Source organism: Lissotriton helveticus, chromosome 3_1 (genome assembly GCF_964261635.1).
Source record: "Lissotriton helveticus chromosome 3_1, aLisHel1.1, whole genome shotgun sequence".
NCBI lineage: Eukaryota > Metazoa > Chordata > Amphibia > Caudata > Salamandridae > Lissotriton > Lissotriton helveticus.
Window position 1 is genome coordinate 1,412,573,501 of NC_136061.1, and position 24,353 is coordinate 1,412,597,853.

The 24,353-nt window shown below is 43.7% G+C and overlaps 1 protein-coding gene across 1 annotated transcript in view; it reads right to left on the reverse strand.

The window, feature by feature from the left end:
• The window catches only part of GLI2 (GLI family zinc finger 2), a 241,577-nt gene that overhangs the window by 120,147 nt on the left and 97,077 nt on the right, over window positions 1–24,353 (reverse strand). The gene's annotated exons all lie outside the window — the stretch shown is intronic.

A 24,353-nucleotide genomic window follows, 5' to 3' on the forward strand; every position in this document is an offset into this window, starting at 1 on the left:
TCACCTTCAAACCTGATTTTGCGGCATCCAACTTCAAATGGAGCCCGGCCCATATAAAATACCTTGGTTTGCATATAACCTCTTCTATTTCAGATACTATTTCACTATGTCTTAATCATTGTACCCAAAAATTATCAGACCTTACCTCTAGATGGCACCCCCTCTACCTCTCCTGGTGGGGTCGTCTCGACACCATCAAGATTATGTTATCCCCAATCGTCCTCTATACCATTTCAAATATTCCTGTTTCCATCCCTGTCAAATTTTTTACTAAAATCAACAAAACCCTATCCTCCTTTTTATGGTCTGGTAAAAAACCGCGCATGTCTTTATTCCGATTGCGTCTCCCCAAATCAGAGGGTGGGGTTAATTTCCCAAATTTCCCTGCATATCACAAAGCTTTCCTCCTGAAACAAGCTTCCCTCTGGCTCAAAGACCCTATCGAGCCTCTCCCCCTTTGGGCTGAACTTGAACGTCTCTCTCTCTCTCCTTTTTCTTTTGCTGAATATCTCTCCTTTTCCCGCAAACCCCAATTCATTTCTACTCCAATTCACAAATATACTGCGAAACTACTCTTAGCTTCTGCTCCAGATCCTCCCTCCTCTGTTACTGAACTTCTCAACACCACTATCTGGTATAATCATAGCATTCTCATCAACCAGAAGCCTTTTTACTGGAAAACTTGGAGGCAGCGAGGCCTAATCTGGGTTTCCCAACTCTTTATTGGGTCTGTTTTCAAGTCCTTTTCTGTCCTTAGTCGGAATTTATCTCTCCCTTCCTCCTTTATCCGCAAATTTGTCTTACTCAGGACTACAGTTATGTCCGTCTATGATTCCCTTTCTCACTCCCAGCCTTCCGCTGTTTCTTCTAACCCAACTTCATCACTCCATTCCCTATTACGTTCAGGCCCTTCAGCTTCTTCCATTTATCATTCCTTTTACAAACCTCCATCACCTCGGCCGAAATCCACGGTGGAGGAGCAGTGGGAATCTGAATTTGCCACATCTTGGTCTACCTCCCTCTGGGATAAAATATGGACTAAGCTCTGCAAATCCTCTAGAGCTGCTTCCATCACACAAACACTTTTCTTCCTTTATAATCGACTCCTCTATACGCCATCTCTCCTTCACAAGAGGTTCCCCTTGGTTCCGGACCTTTGCTGGTCCTGCTCCGCCCCCAATGCCACGCTCTTTCATATGCTTTTTCTATGTCCCCTCACACACACCTTCTGGACTCAAGTCTGGGACCAAATCAATACTATATTCCAAACTTCTATCCCCTTCTCTCTTACTGACATTTTCCTTGGCTCACTTTCCTCCTCCTGGACTGATGTTGATGCAAATGTTAAAATTATAGATTTGTTAATAGCTGTCGCATTCCAACAGATTACTGTGAATTGGAAAAACTCAAATGACATTACTTTCAGAGCTTGGTGGTTTAATGTATGTTATAATCATAGACTTGATACTGCATTTGTCTATCCCCTTAACCTTGCACCGAAAAGACACGCCCTATGGCTTCCCATCACCCTTTACCTGGATGTTTGTGCCAAACGTTCCTCTCATTTACCCCCTTTTCAACAAGAGGTTTCAAAACCTCCCTGAGTTACCTTTCGTTCCTTTATTTTCTCTAGTATTTATTTTTCCACATATAAAATGTAGCGCCTCCCCATTTACACAGCCTCATATATTTTATATCTCTAGCCTCATTTACTTCTTTTTTTTTCTCTCCTTCCTCCCCTGTAATCTTTACTTTTTGATATTTATTGTTGTAACCTAATTTACCTTACTTCTTGATGATAATGTATCTCATTTCTTTTTCTGTAATGACACCTTTGTTATTCTAATAAAATTTTACTTGAACTTAAAAAAAAAAAAAAAAAAAAAATCACCTGCAGGAATGAGATCAGGAGAGAGAGGAAGATTAAGGTAGGAGATGGAAGAAAGAGGCGTGAGGTGGGATCAACACTAGGCAGCCATGATGTGGGCCTCCAGAGGCAGTCTGCAGCTCTAAAAAAAAAACCTTGGGCCTAGCACCATTTGTTTCCAAATTACACACTATAAATGATGTTCTTGAGTAGCCAATGGTGCGTCGTTGGCTGCACGCACTTCACTCTCAGTGAAAGGTCGTGCTGCTCTTCCTAGATCAGAATATACTCCTCGGCCTGAAGTGCGCTGCCGCTGGGCATCACATCCACCGCTGGGGAGGCGCAGCCTATCAGGAGGATGAATGGCCTCGCGGGAGCCCAGGCCTCACCTAAATCCTACCCCTGACGGCTGTTTTTGCTTTCAACTTGGAACAAGAATCCCATTTCCTGTCTGCGGTGCAGCAATTCCCATCATTTCATAAACGGAGAGTGAAATGTTGCCAGGCTTGTGAAACTATCGATATTTCTGACTTTCACAGAGGAGATGTTTTTACTTCTCAGGCTTGGAGTCAGTTTGCAAAATCTGTGTAGGTTGAGATTAAGCACTGTGGATGGGGCAGTAACGCTGAACGGGATTCATAAAATGGATGGAATTTAGTAATATTGCCTGGGAGGAGTGCTTTAAATGAGCAGGTACTGTCTGGTACGGTGCATTCCACTTTTTTTTTAATTTAAAAGAGTACCAGCACTTCTCAACACTTCTGTAACGTTTTTAATGGGCGAATACTGGCATGTCTCAGCAGCAAAAAGTTACATGTTAGCTGTCAGATTGCATGGTTATTTGAGTACTGAAGCGAAAGGACATATTAAAGTCCTCCAAATTTTCTGAAAATGTGTGACAGATCTCTGCCGTTATTACATGCTTGTTCATTTGATGAAGTTTATTTTTTGGCTGTATAGTGCTGGTAATGGACAACCCTCAGACACAGACACACACGTCCCGCACTGACAGTGCTTAATCTATAAGCAAGAAAATAAATGTTGTGGCCTAAAGATTTCTTATAGGCTTCACACAGGCACTGCGAAATGCATGGGTTGCCAAATCCCTAGGCTGCCAACCTATGATTCAGTCACACGTTTCTTTCTGCCAGCATCCTACTCTTCATGCCGCTTTTACTCACTCTTTGAGGTTCTTTATCATCCTCTTTTATCTCTTTGTCTCAGTTTTCATATCTTTCTTATCTTTCTCCCTTTTCTGCCCACCTCTCTCTTGCTCTGGGTCAAAGCTTGATGATGAAAAATAAGTGTCAAGCCCCCTAAAATTAGCACCAGTGCACCTCCAACTGCAACAACTGGCAGAAATGTGTCACTCAACACTGCGTGGGGCCCTTTATAATTAGACTTCGTCAACTGCGATCAATGAGTAGTAGTGAAATACTAATTTCAATAGTAATCAAAAAGGCAAAATGGCTCATTAAGAAGGAGTGTGTTGTTGACACCATTTCTTCTTTTCACATTTATAAGAAATTGATCCGCAGCTCTGCAAAATGAAATGAAATGAATTCGTACTTGTATAGCGCACTTATACACTGTATGCATACCGCTGTGGAACCCTTCCTGGCTTTTCCCTGTGAAATGTCCACTCCTGGGCACCCCCAAGTTGAAGCCAGGCATCCCAGTGCTGTTGGGGCCATTGTGGAGATTAAGCAAGCTATTGCCCAGAGTTGCACCCATGATTAGAATAGGCACAGAGGAGAGAATTATCAGGTCCTGAGGAAATTGAGCACAAGACCCGCTGAGGAGGAAATTGAACCCTGGTCCTGGGACAGACCTCTGCATTGTGGTCTGCTGCTCTAACCATTGAGCCACACTCCTCCACCAAAAGAGTAACTTTTATAGAATGCAAGGAGCAACTGACTATCAGCTAGATTCATCAAAGTGAAATCGGCTCGCAAAGGGCCAGATTCTGAGAATCTGGCCCTTTGCGAGCGCAATTTTTGCATTTGGGATTCATCATCCCAAATGCAAAAATCGCAATTATAGAATTCGCAAATTTGCGAGGAATTGCATTTAAGGAATCTCTATTTGAGATTCTTTAAATGCAATTCATGAAACATTTAAAAATTGTGAATTCGCAAATTTGGGCCGCTATTTACCGCGAAGTCAAACCTCGTGGTAAATAGCGGAAACTTAGAACAAGCATTGGAAATGCAATAGGGCTCGCATTAGGAAAGTTTGAGCTATTGGTCTTATAAATTAATTTTTTTAATTTATGTGTTATTTTTTAAAATAGCTAAATTAATAGCTTTGTCATTTACAATGCCAATAGTTATAACTTTCGCAAATGTGGCAACTATAGCATTTGTAATGCAACATGTTTTGTATTTACATGACTTAGATGTATTGATATTACAAATAACAATGGCTTTTAATTATTTTAAATAATTAATACTTAAATAATTTATTTAATTTGTAATGGCAATAGCTTAAACTTTTGTAAATAACTTTTGTGAAGATTATGTTCAGTGTTTTTTATTGTGACGAAAATCCAAGAACAGAAGTGAAATATTAACATTTTTTTGTGATTTGTAATAAAGCGTGAAATCTAGTAAACAGCTGGAAACATTGAAAAAAACATATTTGAACCAGTGATGCTGTGGTTGCGCTGAGTGATGCTGTGGTTGCGCTGAGTGATGCTGTGGTGGTGCTGAGTGAAGCTGTGGTTGCGCTGAGTGGTGTGTGCAACGGTGGAGCTTAGTGGGTGCATTGGTGGAGCTGTGTGGTGGGTGCATTGGTGGAGCTGTGTGGTGGGTGCATCAGTGGAGCTGTGTGGTGGGTGCATCAGTGGAGCTGTGTGGTGGGTGCATCAGTGGAGCTGTGTGGTGGGTGCATCAGTGGAGCTGTGTGGTGGGTGCATCAGTGGAGCTGTGTGGTGGGTGCATCAGTGGAGCTGTGTGGTGGGTGCATCGGTGGAGCTGTGCGGTGGGTGCATCGGTGGAGCTGTGTGGTGGGTGCATCAGTGGAGCTGTGTGGTGGGTGCATCAGTGGAGCTGTGTGGTGGGTGCATCAGTGGAGCTGTGTGGTGGGTGCATCGGTGGAGCTGTGTGGTGGGTGCATCGGTGGAGCTGTGTGGTGGGTGCATCGGTGGAGCTGTGTGGTGGGTGCTTCGGTGGAGCTGTGTGGTGGGTGCATCAGTGGAGCTGTGTGGTGGGTGCATCAGTGGAGCTGTGTGGTGGGTGCATCGGTGGAGCTGTGTGGTGGGTGCATCGGCGGAGCTGTGTGTTGGGTGCATCAGTGGAGCTGTGTGGTGGGTGCATCAGTGGAGCTGTGTGGTGGGTGCATCAGTGGAGCTGTGTGGTGGGTGCATCAGTGGAGCTGTGTGGTGGGTGCATCGGTGGAGCTGTGTGGTGGGTGCATCGGTGGAGCTGTGTGGTGGGTGCATCGGTGGAGCTGTGTGGTGGGTGCATCGGCGGAGCTGTGTGTTGGGTGCATCAGTGGAGCTGTGTGGTGGGTGCATCAGTGGAGCTGTGTGGTGGGTGCATCAGTGGAGCTGTGTGGTGGGTGCATCTGTGGAGCTGTGTGGTGGGTGCATCCGTGGAGCTGTGTGGTGGGTGCCTCGGTGGAGCTGTGTGCATCGGTGGAGCTGTGTGGTGGGTGCCTTGGTGGAGCTGTATGGTGGGTGCATCAGTGGAGCTGTGTGGTGGGTGCATCGGTGGAGCTGTGTGGTGGGTGCATCGGTGGAGCTGTGTGTTGGGTGCATCGGTGGAGCTTTGTGGTGGGTGCATTGGTGGAGCTGTGTGTTGGGTGCATCAGTGGAGCTGTGTGTTGGGTGCATCAGTGGAGCTGTGTGGTGGGTGCATCAGTGGAGCTGTGTGGTGGGTGCATCTGTGGAGCTGTGTGGTGGGTGCATCAGTGGAGCTGTGTGGTGGGTGCATCAGTGGAGCTGTGTGGTGGGTGCCTCGGTGGAGCTGTGTGCATCGGTGGAGCTGTGTGGTGGGTGCCTTGGTGGAGCTGTATGGTGGGTGCCTCGGTGGAGCCGTGTGGTGGGTGCCTCGGTGGAGCTGTGTGGTGGGTGCATCGGTGGAGCTGTGTCGGTGGAGCTTTGTGGTGGGTGCATCGGTGGAGCTGTGTGGTGGGTGCCTCGGTGGAGCTGGGTGGTGGGTGCCTCGGTGGAGCTGTGTAGGTGGCGCTGTGTGGTGGGTGCATTGGTGGAGCTGTGTGTTGGGTGCATCAGTGGAGCTGCGTGTTGGGTGCATCAGTGGAGCTGTGTGGTGGGTGCATCAGTGGAGCTGTGTGGTGGGTGCATCAGTGGAGCTGTGTGGTTACCTGATTCGTGATGTGAACTGTACAGGCCGACACCAACAGTCTTCTTATTAATTCCTTAGCAGACATCGCCCCTAAGACTATGATGAGCAGAAACATGCCTAGATCACACAGTACTATCACATTTATTAATCAAGTTATTGGTATCTTGAGACAGACAGCAGGGCAATGTGACACTGCTTAGCGATAAGAGAGCACAGAGCATCCCACAAAATACATATCTCCAGTCCCAAATAGAAGATCTTCATTCAGTCAATCTTTGTTGTTTGTCTAAAGATTAGAGCAGCATAAAGGTGAGTTAAATGTTCACCATTAACCTTTTGTTAGCTGGACTCAAATTTTAATGGGTGCACAGATAACCCCTTCTATGTGCATCTTGGATATAGTATAGGGGTGGACTGTTGGAAAGAAGAATTTTGATGCTGGTATACGAGACGGGTAGGACGGTGAGGAGAATAATGAAAAGTTACTCAGGAGACAAAATATAAGGTAAACGTACAAGATGAGAATTAGGAGCAGTAAAGAAGAATTATAATAAGAATAAACGAGGAAAGGAAGGAAAGATAAGCCAGATTTTTTATTATAAGCACTGGATAAACACCATCCTCATTGTTTATGGAGTGAAAACGAGTAAATTCTAATAAACATTGATTTTTACAGTTTGTGAAAACAATGGAAAACACTGAAACAAAACCACACCAGAATTCACAACAAACATACTGAAAACACAAAAGCCTAATTGCCTTTTAGTGTCTGATTTTTAATGAAATGTTTTAGCTAAGGTTACCTTATGTTTATATATAGGATTTGCACGTTTTACTATTATATTGTATACTAAATAGGGTTATGTATATTGTAAAGGATATTGCCGAGAACAATAAAGCTTGTTGTTGGTTTGCCCCCCCACCTCCTCTTGCTTCGAAGATTCGATACTGGAGAACATCACACAACACCATCTTGTGGACTTTTGTGATGGTGCCGCACGGCATCTGCCTGCAGGCCATGTAATGAAGCACCGGCCCTACTGAGAACAAAATGTGGAGGAGCGACGTAACCCTGGATGCTTATTCTTGCCTTGTGCTTGAAGGGGGAGACAATCTCACCTTCTACCTCCCTCGTAGAAGACAGTGACAGAGGGCGGGGAAAAGTGAAGCAGTGAATGAGAAATACTGGGTGGTTAGGGAAACGGAGGGGGCTGGATGCTAGGCGGCTGCAGGGATAGAAGGGGCAGTTGACCACTACGCCAAAAAAAGAACACAAAGGAAAATCTTATAACATCAATCTTGCTGGAGGGACTGAGTGATAAAAACAACATATCAATTCCTATAGTTCCTTCCGTACCTCTTGCACCATCTGGTGTCACAATGTAATAAAGCGTTGAATCAAAACATTTATATTACATTGAGACAAGATAGCACTGACTTTTAGAAAGGAAAACATATCATTATAATGAAATAGTGAAAGAACTTGATGTTGGTGTACTACTTTGTGACCTCTGACCAATGCCACGGAAATTAAGGAGAGAGGCAGAATTAAGTGGGAGGAGAGGGCGAGAATAAAACAAGTCCTGGTGGCGAAAGATGGGAGTCAGCAATTGAGGAAACAAGTTAAACAAGTTTTAAAAGGAGACGAAACTGAAAGTACGGCCAGCCGGCCGTGAATAATTAGGGGGTGAGAAATGCTGCCTTTGATGTGGTAATGCGAGGCAGGCAGGCGGCTGGTGGCATTGTGCACGCGCTTTTTAGGGCTTGCACTTGCGCAATGGCCTAAAAAGCACATGCACTTGGTGAAATCGCCAGTGGAATCGTGCTTGGTTAAACGCTGTTTAAGCCCCTTTAGAGCTTCGCCAGCTATGCGCATGCGCACAGCAGGCGAGCCCTAAAAATGCACTTAAGTGCATTTTTCTAAGTTGTATGTTACACACACACATGTCCCAAGGACATGTGTGTGCGTAACACCAGCATCCAATGTCATTTCAGGGGTGCAACAGGGTGTCCATTGGACACCCCTGCACCCTTGAAATCGCAAAATCAAAATGCAAATCGCTAATAGCGATTCGCACATTGATATGTCTACCCATTCATTCCTATGGGCCTTTAGGCCCATAGGAATGAATGGGGAGTTAGTCCTTATTTGCGATTAGCAATTAGCTAATCGCAAATAAGGAAGCTGTAGGAATCGCAATAAATATTGCAATTCCTACATGAATCCCGTTTTGCGAGTCTGTAATAGCGATTCCTTATTATTCGCTATTACAGACTCGCAGAGCATGACAATGATGAATCTGGCTGTATGTTTGTAGTCTTGTAACCAATAATTATCATTGAAGGCTTTTTTTTTTGCAGAGTTTTATATAGCGCGAACTAGACCCGAACCGAATCAGGTATCAGAGCGCTTTACATATCACCAGTTACATTACATGAGGACACACATACATTTTAGGCATGGGGAGATTAAGTGATTTGCCCAGAATCACAGGAGGTTTTTGGCGTCGTTACCGAGACTCGAACCCAGATCCCCAGGTCCGAGGTCGAGCGCCCTAGCCGTTAGGCCAACTCCTCTCCGCTTTGTAAAATGTAACTGGAGCCGATCTCAAAGCAGGAAGGAATGTGGCTAGCCTCAGATGGGAAGTGACGCACTTAGGGCACAGAAACGGAAGGACCACCTGATCCCGCGAGAGGGCCTCTTAGAGGCAGCGGAAGAGGAGGCCAATGGCAAGAGACAGCCTATGGGGGGTTTAAAAGCGAATTTTGTTGTTTAAATTGTTGATATTTTTATTGTATTTATGTTCTCCTCCTCTTTTGTTGTTATGCTCATGTTACTGACATATTAACCCTTCCCCTTTGTGTTGTATCCTCTTTTATATATGCAACCGTTATGTTAATATTGACCTTTATTGGATAACTAGTTCTTATATTATTATTAATGACATGTTTTACATTTAACTGATTGTATATATTTTGTTGCATTAATAAAGTTTTTCTTTTCAAACTTAAAAAAGCGACTTTTCTAAGCGGTTTTATGTACTAACAAGCACAAAAAATACAAACCAAATAATATGCGTTAACTACAAACATTGGAAATGCTGCCTGATTAATACCGTTCCAAACTATTCAGTGACTTTCAGCTAGATTCATCAAGCCGAAAACGGCTCGCAAAGGGCCAGATTCTCATCTGGCCCTCTGCAAGCGCAATTTTTGCATTTGGGATTCATCATCCCAAATGCAAAAATCGCTAATAGCAAATTCGCAAATTTGCGAGGAATTGCATATTAGGAATCTCTATTTGAGATTCCTTAAATGCAATTCATTAACCATTTTTAAATTGCGAATTCGCAATTTTTGGCCGCTATTTACCGCGAAGTCTGACTTTGTGGTAAATAGCGAAAAGATAGAAAAAAGCACTTTAGTGCATTTTTCTCAGTTGCATGTTACACGCATGTGTGTGCGCAACACCTGTGTACATTTGCTTTTCAGGGGTGCTAAGGGTGTCCTTTGGACACCCCTGGCACCCTTGAAATCGCATCCTTATTTGCGATTAGCAAATTGCTATTCGCAAATAAGGAATAACTCCCCATTCATTCCTATGGGCCTGTAGGATGTAGGAATCGCAATATTTTGTGCCATTCCTACATGAATCCCGTTTTGCAAGTCCTTAATAGCGATTCCTTAATAATCGCTATTAAGGACTCGCAAAACGGGACTATGAGGAATCTAGCTGTTAATCTCGGGAAAGGGACAACGGGGTCACTTAAGAGAGCATTCTAGAACGGTGGTTGGGGGCATGCAAGTCTTCGTTTATTTTGGGGCTCTAATGAGGCACCCCACCCTCTCAACGGATCCTTAATGAGCTGTAAGTGCCACACATTTAACTTGGTATAGATGATTACATATGACGTGCTGGGGGTCTGTCCCCTCTCTCATTAAAGGGCATCTCCGCTTAACACCGAACAGCCCTGACCCCTCCAACCCAGGGTCTTATCTCCTGAAGAGATTTCTGAGGCAGACACATTTCTGTTGACACAATCCCGCAAAACGTGACCCTCCATTCACCTCTTTTCCATCACAGCACCGCAGGCCCCGCTCGCGCCTCCCAGTGCCAGAACCCCGCTGCGTTTCCCAGTGCGAAGCCGCGATGAAGGATTCTGGGTTCTCAGCTGACAAAAAGCAGATTTCTTACTAAGTAAACTCTCGACTTTTGGTGGGGAAATGAAGCTGTAAAACTGTGTCCACAAAGGAGGCGGAAGCAGATGGGCCTTGTTAAGGCCGGAGCACACCGCCAGCAGCGGTTAATTACATTACCTGCTACTCTATCAGAGGTATTTTGTTTTTAAGTATTAGCCCGCTTTCAAAAATCTTAAACACAAGACTAGGAACGCACTCAAGTTAAAGATGATGGTTTGCAGCTGAGCCTCCAAAGTTTAGATCACCAATGGCTGCATGTAATCAGGGACACCTTGCTTCAATCACGTGTTTTCCTCATAGCACTATCTATGGTAAGCTGGCACTGTAGTTAGTCGGGGTGACCTAGAACTGTAACACCCAGAATGCACCAAGCTTGAGTAGCTGCGAACTGGAGCAACTGATATCATGGAAACATCAGGTCACCTGTAACCCTGGGCAGAATTTAAGTTAGGGTGGTGAAATTAGTGAACTTCGCTTATTTTAAGTTATGCAAAATTTCACCTTGCATGATTTCACATAAATGTTGTCTGCGGGAGACTTGTTCAAGTAGGAAATGTCTCAGCTGGTAACTCGGGTAAAATTTTTAGAGAAAGTATAACTTTGCATACAAAAACTTGACACATGGGGTGGCTCCTCCTAAAGAGTGTAGGAGTGTTTCTCCGCCTGCTGCGAGCGCAGCAGGCAAATACATATAAATAAAATGGCATACAGCGCGAGCATGAGGGTAGGGAGCAGGCTGAATCCCACGATTGGAGGATAACTGCTGCCCCTTTCAGTGTGCATGTCGGGTTGGCCGGTTGTCTCACTACAGCCAGCCCGCAATGCACATTGTATATCCAGCAATTGTAGGGCTGTGGTACAGCCGGGGAATTCCTGGCACAGAATGAGCCTCAAAATGAGCGCTGGGTTTGTCTGCTCTCACCAATCCTGGTGCTGCTGTCATGGTAAAAACAGCAGGAGAATAGCTCCAGGATTGGCTGGATTTGCGTTCCACTGAGCAGGAAGTAAGTCCTTCAATTTCTGCCCGTGGACACTGGGGGGAAAGTGCCGCTCCAGGGGAGCCGCATATAAAGTGAGTTTGGTGCCATCAGGCCTCACTATATTTTAGTCCTGCCAACCTCCACTGCAATATAATTACAAAACACTTTTCATGCTAACAGTATACCTTTGTGACATTTGACAAAAGTAGTACATACATTCATACGTAAATATTCAAGCTAGGTGGCTGGAAAGAGGTGTGTCTTCAAAACCTTTCCGAACCTTAGGCTATCTTCCAGTCTTAAGTGGTGTGGGAGAGAGTTCCAGGGAGTTGTGCTGTGTATATGTTGAAGTCTACTTCCAAAGCTACTGTAGTTTGTTTTGCAGATGGGCTGGATGTTGAAGGAAGAAGACCAAAAAGCTCAGCTGCATCTATAAGGCTGAAAAACGTTTGAGTAGCAGCCTGATGTATGACCAAGCAAGCACTTGTGACATATGTAAAGAGACTTTAAATGTGATCTTTCTTTGCGTGGCAGACATCATGCCACCTGTAATGGGAACATTACATGATCCAAGTGACAAAAGTCAAAAATGGGCTGGATGGCATGATTCTCCTATTCTCCACAGCGAGAAGGGCATCTATGTTGGAAGGCCTGTGTGGATAACATTGCAGTGGCTCAAGAGGATATCACCCAGGTGAGGATCAGGGAATTTTATAAGGTTGCTGAAGTAAGTGGAGAAGCCCACAGAGCAACCGTCCAAATTGGAAGGCCATGTTGTTGACTTTGCTCAATGGTGGTATGAAGTAGGTCACAGTCACATTGGACCACTAAGTTGCTTGTCCATTTTACACATGTAGTGGAGGTGAGCCAAAGTCTTTGGCCAGGTGAAAGGGAGAGGTGGCAAATGTATCATAGGCAAACCTTCTTTTGATCCCCAGAGATCTCAGATAGTTTTAAATGTAGCAGCGTACAAAGTACTGTCCCAGTGCAGGAAGCACAGTACTACAGCAACATGAAGAATATGTAGCCAGGCATATATAGCCACCAAATATATTTACAGCTGCCTCCCTACATTACACCAAAGCACAGGAACTCTTCCTCTCCATCCCAGTCAGAACTGGATGAAACTCTTGAGATAGTCAGTAGGTGTGCACTACAGCTACAAATACACAGAAATATCCCAATAGAGAGTCAATACGTCACCACACCAACACACCATCATTACCTCAAACCCATATCAGACCACTCCTTTCAACCTCTTCTCATTGTTACTTTGACAAACAATTCAAATAAGGTTTTAGAGCGTTTTTTATATAACTTACTGTGAAAAAGTAGCTTCTATTTGAAAAAAAACACTATTTCAGATCAGGCATCGATAAACTGGTTTGGAAAAAGTCTAATTAGTCTAATCGACCCAGACATTCACTCGATTTTTGTCATTTCTTGGCACCCACTGCCCTGTTGTGTGGATATTTCAAAGGAGTTTGAAGCCAGAGGCTATGTTTCACACATTTGGTGAAATGCTTCAACAGAACGTAATATTTCATTTTGTATAACATTTTGGACTGCTGGTCACTTTCACTCCCAGTAATTCTATTTTCTGGTAGTTAGGGAAATCTATTAGATATTCAGGTTCACATAAATTGTGCATGTGACAACACTGCGATTACAATTCATGTCTTCTGGTTCCACCATTGATGCTTCAGCCAGTAGCCCTAGAGACCAGATAGACTGGAATTGCTGGGACAAGCCCAGTTTTTGTAAGACTGCCCTGCCCCAGTGTCCTGGCACTTTCTTGTAAATAAAGTGCATATCTCAGTTTTGAAACAGAGGACGATGGAGCATGCACGCTACAATGAAAATGCAAGCAACCCTCTCAGTCCTGCATGATGCCACTAACTCGCTTGGAATGAAGGAATGGGTCTCTTTAAATACAAAACTTCTGCATTGCAACACACTTGAGAAGTGCATTGTTGCCAGAGTGGATTGGGTGCTCAGTGATGCCTTGGAATATTTTATTATAGTCTTTATTTTGTGTCCATAATTACAGTACTGTTGTAGTTCTATTTCTGTGATGCGAAATGCTTAAAAAAACACCAAATCACCCAACCTGATCCTCTGGTCCACCTGGAAGACAAACATGTGAAGGCCAAGAATCTTTAACAAGTATTTTCAAGTAAATGAGTAATAAAATTGCTAATATTGAACATGAAAAAGGAAAACAATTGACCAATTCTTACAGTTAAATAGAATCGTCTTGAGAAAGGAAGACATTAGGAACCAGCACTGCCAAAGCCATAAGTTTCAACTTTCAATGCAGGTGCCTGACCCTTTGTCATTATGAACACTTTTTGCTGATGCTGTTCCACACCATTAAAAAGAAAAAAATGCTTATTTTCCAATGCAAAACAAAATGGGCAAAAAATAAATGCCAATGAGGTATATGAGTGCATGACTCATCTTGCATGTGTGCAAATGCGTCATTGCAAAATGACCTCCAACACATCACCAGGTTTGTGTGCACATGCACCATGACCCAATGGCCATTTTGTTTTTTGAACCCTTTTTTACTGTTCCAAAATGGTGGGTGGCCAACTATGGAGCAAAGAGAATAAAAAGTGCACCAAATCATTTTTTAATTTTTTTTAAAGGAGCAGCTCCCAGCCCTCCAAAATGGTTGATAGTTGTAAGTTCTGACAAGTGGCAGGAGCTGGGAGCGAAAGGGGAGAAGCAATGGAGGAGCTGGTTGGGGTGGGTGATGGAAACATTCAAAAGAAGAGGAAAAAAGGCAAAACTATGGCAAGCTGGGTAGCAATAGATGAGATGGGTAGGTATGAATGGGTAGCAAACTGGAAAGCGCAGGTGGGGGTAAGGATTTTGGCGGGAAAGCAGGATATGAGGGAAAAAGTAAGAAAATATATGTGCTCCCTTGAAGTGCTGAAGAAAAACAAAAACAGTAATTCCCAGATTGTAAGCAGTGGAAGGATACATGCCATCCAATAAAAAAAAAGGTTGGTAAAGAAGCTATGCTTCTGTAGAGAGACAAACATAAGAATACTAAAAAAAATAATTGAATAAGAAGCAAGCTAACGATGCTGACGAGAAAGCCAACCAATGTTAAGCAGTGAGCTAGCCCTAAAATGATTGTAAGAATTGGTACTTTCCACAATAGGCCTTCGATACTATCTGGTATCTGTTGTATAAGCTGTTTGTGTAAGAGATCTAAAAAATGAATCATAAAGCATCATCTTTTATAGTCTATATGTTACACACAGCAGCTGCTTTACAGAAGTGCAGCCTCCAAACCACAAGGGAGTGTAACTTCATAGGGCTGTGAAGTGTGTTGCTCCAGGCAGTTTACAGCTTCTCATGTGTCAACAAACAATCAGGACTCCAGTGTTGGAAACTGTTTTACTATGTTTGGCAGGGATTTTAAGCACTCTACTGCAAGGGGACCGTACTTAGCTGTAGGAAGACCTTTAAAAAACTAAAGAAGCTGGTACCTGCTGCCAAAATTTAGAGAGGTTCTCGATTACAGAGTGGAACATCCCTGTTAAGGTCTAGCCTAGAGACATTTCGCCACTCTAATGTAAAAAAAGAAAAAAAAATAACAAGTACATACATATATAAGTACATATTGTGACTATGGGTCAGCCCTCCCAGTGCTTAATTTGAGCCAAAGGCCTCCGGTGCTCGGCACCGGCACTTCATTGTCAGCACCGGTGCTTGGGCAGCCTGCCACAACGTGGCGCTGTCTAGGTAATTTAGAGATGACCACAAAAACAGTTAATAATTAATGCTATATTCATTAAAAATGACAATTACCTGCCACCCAAACCATTCTTATAGCTTTAGGGGCCTGAAATAGTCAGAGTTGTCACACTTGTAGGAGTGTGACGTTTAGTAGTTGTGCTGTCACTATCATTGGCAGCTTAGCAGGGCAATGTGTGGTAGAGCTCCAGTGGCCTGCTAATGAGAGCCCTGTTTTTTTTTTTAACATATTGAGCACTGGCCTACTTCCTCCAATGGTCTGTACAACTGCCAATTATATTTTGTCCTCCCACCACAACATACAGCATAAAGCAACAAGTCAGTCTGCTTCATACAAAAGCTCAGCTGCACAGCGAACTCTGGCATTTAACTGTTCACAAGTACTCATCCCTGTAAAAAGACATGCACTTACTTTTGTGCCAGGGCTGGTGGGCCAATACTTTATTTTGTCAACGCTTTTTCTTTTCCATTCTTTATCCTTTACTATTTTTCTGGTAATATTTAAAGTATACGTTTAAGCTTACAGAAATTCAAAGTTACTTGTACCTTGCCTTTTAGCGAATCATTTTCTTTTCCTGTGATATACAGTAAAATTAAAAATCGTTTCTATATTTTTCTACGTACACCTGCTTCCTAAGAAGCGCCCATACTTTTCTATTAAAATGACATATGATAATTCACTGTCTAAGTATGTATTTTTATATTCTTCCCTCCCGTCTATTTGTGGATTGGTATAATAAACATATTATATTATTATTCCTTACACATTGTACATAAAATGAATTAGTATGTTCATTTTTTTTGTAAAGAGCTCTGTCATCAGTGCTGGATTTAGCCCTCTCTACAGAAAACTCCAAAAATAAGTAACTTAAAAATATTAAAATTATATGCGATGGTTCATTTTATTACTGCAAGTAAATAGCCACCTGGTTTAGGAGATGACACATTTTTCCACTTTAATTTTCTGACACATGATTGCAATAAAAATAAAAACTACCATTACACCATCTTACAAAAGGCAGACCTTTTGGCTTTACCACTGTTTGTTTCCTATGGCAGCAATCTTGCAGCCATTTGGTTTAGTCTGTAAAACATATACGTTTCCTTACGCAAATCTACAGTCGAATACTGATTCGCTGCAGTTAAGAGTGTTAAGCTGGAAGGCAAAAACAGTCAATTCAACAAGAGGGGCACGGAAACTGAGGCCATAATAGACTGGCACCGCGCTAGTCCATGGACAAAGTGCATATTAAATACAGGAGAAGCTTGGCTAAACGCAAAGGCATTCCAAGAGGCCTTTATGGACATGGTGGTGCAGTTCACTCTCAGCTCTGTCCAAACTTCCAATAAAAAACAAAAAAGAGCAGAAGTCATGCTGTATCCACTCCAAGCAACAACACACACTTGAAAAGTCCATAATGGCCAGCTATGAATACTTGGGCTAGATATCGTTGGGATGAGCAGGCAGACTAGCCGTGGGCTACGGATGCCTAAGAAGGTGTAGGGATTGAGAAATGAAGAAATGTCAAATGGGGCATCAGAGAACAACTTTTCACAACAGGCAAGGCTGATCATCATAAAAACATGCTGCTAAAATTGAGACAAACCTCGCTCTGAAGTTGCACTGGGAGGTGGGGATTTGATCAGCGAAAGGTTGTGAAGCCTCAGTCGGGCACCATGAACCGACGCACAGAGTTTAACTCCCCAATATATGTCAGTTAAGCAGGGGTAGAAAAGTAAGTCTCCATATCAAGAGATGTAAATGTTATGAATGACTGAAAAACAGAAATTCACATAAATCAGCAGGCCAGGGTAAAATTCAAATTGGCTTTTGAGACTCACTGTTGTTACCGTATAGACTCACTTTGACAGTACTACTTTGATCTATCATGACAGGATCTGGCACATGTTGGTGCCCGGCTCACCAACTGTGAAGATATACAGTCCAGGTCTTTCATATTTCCATCCTTGATATTGACCTAGAACTCCTTGAGCAAAAGAGACAGGATATTGTACTTTGAGTTCTCCAAGTGTTCCAAATAAGCCCCTCTGGACAACAACATAGCAGCCTTTCTAAAGCCTTCGTATATCCAGCCATTGTACAGGGCCTAAGCTCTGGAAGGGCGGACCATGCATGACACCATACGTGAGAAGAATACCATTCACTTTTATAAGGAACCACGAAATGGGCCCCCACGCTCAGACCATGAAGTAATTTGAGAGTGCATGTTGCAGTTCCCCACATCTCCTTGAATAACTCTATATTTGTGGCCAGACATTTTCAGACAGTGAGAGGATCCAGTACACATTTGACAGTAGATCTAGTGGAGCGTCGGGCGTCCCCTGCCTTCCAGGCCTGTCTCTTACCTGCTTCAGTACCTTTATAATGGAATGCCAGGACTTGAAGCTGTGTCAGAGTTGGATCCCACTTACTGTCACCAAACATCGATAACATCATCCTTTTGTCTACTTCCTCCTTTACCGATCTTCTGCCCCCCATGCCAGCCATGTTAGCATTCCGTTTGAGCTGCCTCTTACTTTCTATGCGGCACAGGCATACAGGCAAAGCTAAGAGTAGTATGTTCTACTCCCCACGGAATTAAATCAAGATGAAAGCAATAGAGTCTGTGGTTCAAGGTAAGAGATTGCGAGGCCATCTGTACCTTTAGATGGATATTAAAGGTGGGACGAATCCCTGGAGAGAATAGAATAGGCATGCAAAACTAGGTCCACCTTGGAGTCTATGACAGTGTTGTATGATTGTAGTGATCCACTAAATCCCGTACCCGCCTTGCCCCTGCACTAGACGCAAGTAATTTAGGAGCTGCTATTGCATCCCATGGCTTGTGAGGTTGAAACGAGCTAATGACAAGATCAATATACTGAGGCTAAATAAGCTTCTACCGTTCAAATCTAGACATCTAGTGAATGTTGCCTAAACCCATAATTGATGGTCAAATAGTTTTTGACTTCTAAAAATGATTTAAGCAGGCTGAATATAATTAACATCAAATGTTTCCTTAGCTTGTGTAAGTTGAAGGCTGGATATGTGTTAGCTACTAAGTACCCAACCAAACCGGGTCTGTTGGATAACATATTGACTGACAAGTCGTACAAATTATGTTTAGGAATTAGTAGGAATTAACACCATGAAACAACCTTCACTTCATCAGAAGCATCAAATAACAAGGGTACAGGGCTATTGCTCTGTGCCAGATCATCATTTAACCTAGCTCCCTCTACAGAGACATTGCCCTCACAATGACTTTCTAGTAACCTCAATAAAATCTGTGAGTTGCCCTGATGTGGTGTGTGTATCTCATGCAGAGCTTCCTGCTAAGTTCCTAAGCGGCCGTCCTTCAGTGCCATCCAAAGTTAGCTAGTGGTACAATAGGTCTGTGAATGAGATGGTGGTGGATAGGACAGCAGGTAGAAAATAGGAGGAAAAAGAATGCTCTCCAAAAGTCGTGATGGAGGGCCGCCATTCAGGTGTGCTCAAGCGTGCTGTACTCTCAGGGACTGAGGTCTAGCTGCTTAGATCTTGAAAATCCCCATCAAGTTGTCAACTGTTCTTTGGGTTCCTTTGTGCAACGTAAAATGCTGATTACTCATAGGGTTAAGGTCTCTGAGAAGGGTTCCTTTTAATGTGTGCCCAAGTATTTATGTGTGCATTAAGGAACGTGAGTAACGCTTACATTAAGGGAGCACAGTCATTCTTTCATACAGTCTCCTTTAAATTTTAGTGAAGTTTGATTCGGGTAAACAAGGCGTACAAGACCTATCTACCTATGATTTAGCATGAGTCAAATGCATGAAGTCACTCAAACTATGCATAAGAACAGAGGAGGCAAACCTCCCTCACTTTCTATTCTCAGTGAGATGAAAATTATAAGATTGGTCTCTTTCGCATCAGACCCTATCTCTGAAAACACAAGTTCTATGACCCAACTCTGAGGGTTGTAAGTCACTATATATAAGTAAGCAATATCGAACTATAATAACACTGCATCTACTAGGCGGCCTACAACCACATCACAATGTAAGTATATAATCACAGTTCTTAACCCTAGCTATGCTTACCATGGGAGGTTAAGTATAAGTGGAGTTAAGAACAGTACTAGCATAATTAACTTGAAATCTAGTGTACGTTGATGTAGTGAAGGTGATATTATTGCTATGTGATATATATTGAACCACCACCACCGCAGTGATGTAGAAGGAGTAGTATTTATGGACCCATAATGAAGAAAGTGACAGGAGTACAAACCCTCTGATACCATATCAATTAAAAAAGTAATACGCCAACACGGTATTACATTTTGAGTTGTATTTTGTCTTCCAACAACTCAACATAATTTTAGGTTCATTTAGCATCATGCGGTAACTTTAGGCACACAACACCAACGTTCAAGTAAGACTAAGAGCAGGTGCATGCAGTGTTTTGTACAGACTGAAGAAACAATAACAAATAAACTGTGAAAACAGAACTTGCACTAGTTTTGTGAACTTTTTGTACCTTATTTTTCCCATTTGGCGTACAAGGTTATCATCAACTAAAAACCACTGGAGAGTGCGAGTGCAAACCGCACGAAAGAGCAATTTGTACTGAGTTCTGGAAGGCTACATCACTGAAGGCAGGCATAACGAGCACTGGGTCCTAGTTAAGAAAAGAGCATTTTTGAAAGTTTGATGTATGGCCTATAATGCGCTCAGTGTTTCCGGTACCTCTGTTCTGATGGCTTAAGGTATTCAATATATTCTTCTATGTGATTGGCAACTGGTTGCCATTTCACAAAAGCCAGACTAGGAGGAAAGTCGTTCTTGTTGAAGCCTCTAAGGCTTGGGACCACTACCAGGGTCCTCAGAGCAAATGGGGATCACGGAATCTTTCAAAAGAAACTAAAAACTCATCTTTTTGTCTAAAGATAACTGAGAGCCACCTGTTGAGAGCAGGTTCAGTGAGTAAGCTACTGACATTATAAAATAACATAACAGGTCTATTTGCAAATCGCACGATTACCCGTAGGTAGTGGCACCGAATAAAAGATGTTTATTGCTACCCAACTCAATGCTACTCATTTTATCGACCTCAGATGGATGAAAGGCTGAGTGGACCCGCCGGCATTTGAACCTGTGACCATGAGGTCAAAACACAGGACCCTGCAGTGGCTGCTTTAGTACACTGAGCCACCAGTCTACACTTCTCTCACTTTTCTAACGCCAAGATGCCTCAGCGGTGTATGTTTGCACTCAGTAAGTATATTCATTCATTCATTCATTCAGGTCTCAAGAGATACAAGTGCTAAAATTGGTGCAAATGTCATTTGCGCCAGTTGTAACCCTATACGGTGAAATATTAACATCCCTGTGGCTAGCACAAAAACTAACAGACTTTAACTACAGAGTAGCTTTAACGAAATAGAAACACACAGAAGTCGCTACTTTAACTCATAGAAATGCTCTATGGAGGGAATGTTTTGGGACTGGGCTGCGATTACAAACCCACATAATGCCGCCAGGCGGGACATTCGACCACTGAAACTTGTGACTGCAGAAACCACTTAAAGATGTGGTATGGGGGCTATGCTATACCCCTTGCCTCACCGCTCCTTCAGCCCAACTAATCCAGCAATAAAAAGCAGCAGCTGGCGCAGTGTGCCCACTCACTGCCTGTGCCACTGCTGAAAAGACACCTTTCCCATCGCTCCGGGCCTGGTTCAGGAGAGGCTAAAAAGTGGCGGCTTTGGCACAAGTCTCGGGTTTGCAGGCCACCGCGCTCCCGCGCAGCTTTGACCGTAAAACACACAGAAGCTGCCCTTGTTTGTGTGTAATGAGAGGGCACTCTGTAAGCGGGCCTTATAAAAAGGGCCGAGGTGTTAGGCATCAGCGGTTGCCATGGTGTTTATTATTTGATTAGGCGGCAGAGTAAACCGACTCAAACCACATAATGTGTTTGCATGTGTGCCCTGATCTTGTGTTCGGCCCGGAGTTGTGTTCAGCGGTGTTGACTTTGCGCGCGCTCCATGCCAGGGCTTGAAGGCGGGTCTTGTGTACGGCTGTTGCTGCTTCCTCGCGAAGTGCAGACACGTGGGCTCAGTTAGTGCCCTGCAGCTGCCCCGCCAGTGTGCCAATTGCAATAAGGCAATCTCCTTATTGGCTCTTTAGGTAGGTGCAGCGGACTGCGCTGTCAAAGTACATTTTTGGGAAACAGTTGCCAACTTCAAGATTCTACAACGATCTCTTACACCGAGTCCTCATGGCAACCCCTCAGGGGGTTTTCTTTTTCCCAGAACACTACCTGGAATTCCACGCTGGGTGGTATTTAACAGATGTCGTGATTTCCAGTCGGGTTAAATACCCCACGTTTTGTTAAATGTTGGCATGTCAAACCTGCCGGAGTTTAACAGGGCAAAAGTGTACTGTGTTTACGATGTCATGTGGATTTTGGTACTTTAAGTACTCTAACAGAAAAGAGTATGATCTTAAGCAATCAGTCATGGACTGTTCCTGTTTCCAGCTGAAGCTAGTGGCAGAATTTCAAGAGAACGGAAGAAAATGCTTATCAATAGTGACCTAGAAACAGGAAAAAAACGGTTTTGAACACAGCATCCAGCCTTGAAAATGTGTTTTTACCACCTTGCTTGAGGGTTCTCAATTTATCAGCTATGAATGACTGGGGACGGAACCCAATCAAAACCAGCAACAACATTAAAGCAGACAGATATGTGCAACAAGGTAATTAAAACTCTCACTTTTCTTATGACACCTGGCAAACGTACAGACTTTAAGCTACATTTTTACGTGACAGGCAAAACAAAAATAGACACAAATACACTAAGAAGGAACTACCCTTCACAAAGCCACTTCTTAAAAGCTTTGTCACTGAGTGAAACACTTGTCATGTCCTGCTGCAAAGGAGAAGTGCACACTTTAAGGACTTTTTGTAGGACTTTTCCACCCATGACTCATCACTGCCTTTATCAAACAACAAACTAATGCACTGATGAATCCCAGCCTCTCAGGAGGCCCTTCAGACCCATTCCCCCTACTCATATACAACCTTGGAAAAACTATCGTTTTCCAGTGCTCACCGCTATCATCAACACCACCATAACCACCACCACCACCCCCTTCTTGCTGGAAAAATGCAGAAGGCAACGCACTGTTGAAGAAAACAACAACGGACCCCAACACCCTCAGCAGCTACAGACCCATCTCACGCCTGCCTTTTTCAGCTAAAGTCATGGAGAAAGCCATCAATATCCAACTCGCAGACTACCTAGTACGCCATTAATTCCTAGACTGCTCTCAATCAGGCTTTCGCACCAACCACATCACAGTGATAGTCGTAATTGCAGCTACCAATGACATCAGAAGCATCCTCAACTGAGGAGAAATGGCTGCACTCATCCTCCTCGTCTTCTCCGCAGCTTTCAATATGGTCTCTTCAGAAAGCCTCAGCACTTGGGCATCTGCAAATTGGCTCTCTAATGGATATCCTCCTTTCTCACAGACAGACCTCAACGAGTTAAAACTTCTCCCCTACACATCAGAACCCAAGAAAATCATCTGCGGAGTCTGTCAAGGATCGTCGCTCAGTTCAACACTCTTCAACGTCTACATGATGCCCCTTGCGGACATCGTTAGAGCCCACAGCATCAACATAGTATCGTACACCGATGGCACACAGCTCATCATCTCCATTACCGAACCAGCACTGCTAAAGCAAACTTCACCAATTGTATGAGCAACGTCGCATCCTGAATGAAAAACAACTGCGTCCAACTCGACACTGACAAAACGAAGTCTTAATCTTCGGCAACCACCACTCCTGGGACGCCTCTTGGTGTCTCTCTGAATTTGAAGGCCACATCCACCCGTGCGGACCATGCAAAGAACCTCAGGATCATCATGGACACCAACCTCTCCAAGAGCAGACAGATCAACGCCGTCTCCTCATCATTCTTCCACATCCTGCATATTCTAAGCAACATTTTCATGTGGATCCCACTGAACACCAGACAAACAGACACCCAGGCTCTTATCACAAGTAGACTTGATTACAGACATGCCCTCTACATCGTCGGAATCCCATCCCATGTCGTACACCGACTCCAAACCACCCAGAACTCTTCCGCAAGACTCATGCTAAACATGCTGTGACATGGCCACATCTCTCCACACCTCAACAATCTCCACTGACTTCCAGTCCAGGAAAGATGTAAGTTCAAGCTACTCATCCACGCCTACAAAGCTCTCCACAACACCGGTCTAGCTTACCTCAACCACCGAGTCAACTTTTACCAACTCACCAGACACCTTTGACTTGCGTCTCAGGCAAGAGCACACCTCCCTAGCATCAAGAAGACCAGAAGCGGAGGGCGCTTCTTCTTGTACCTCACAGCTAAGACCTGGAAGGACCTCCTAAAACACCTTAGAACCTCCCCTTCAGTCATTGACTTTCGAAGGAAACTCAAGACGTGGCTTGTCCAGACGAAACAGGCATGATCTCCTACTTCTCCCTCAGGCCTGCCCTACTGAGCACCTAGTTACCCTCAGGAGTGATTAGCTGCACTCTAGGAATTCACATAACACAAAATCAAAGTTTTGTGCAGGTAAAGGTTAGTTTTACTTCAAGAATCCCAGATCACTGACTTACTCAGTGCTGTCATCTTGTGTGTGGGACTTTCTGCATGAAGGATCAGAGATAAAATGCCTTTGATAAGATTAAAGTAATCAGTGAGTGCATTTTGTCACCGATCATTGCACAGGCGTCCCGCTTTGAAGAGCTGCAACTTACTGTTTGGCGTAACAGTCAATAAATCAGGTACTATAATGAATGACCTACTAATCAGTGGTACCCTAGGTTAAAGGGTGGACGACAGCAGACAGATGATAAATGTGGTCAGTGCATTACCTCAGTAATTTGTCAAACAGTTAGTCCTCGGTTCAAGAAGATGTGAATGGACTTCTTGTAGAATGGAACGAATTACCGAACATCAACTGACCACTACCTGAAACACAGGCTGTGGTGGACTAGAGGTATACTTCTTCCATATATTTCTGCTCTAATGCAGCACTAACTTTTTAAGTGTCACCTTAAAAGAACACGAGGGGTGGCAGATCCTGTACCACATTCACGAGAGAAGCTTTAGATTGTGGTAATGTTCAGTCTATCTCTAAACTAGGGGCAGGTAGGGGTTGAATGAAGCTGGACTATTCAATATA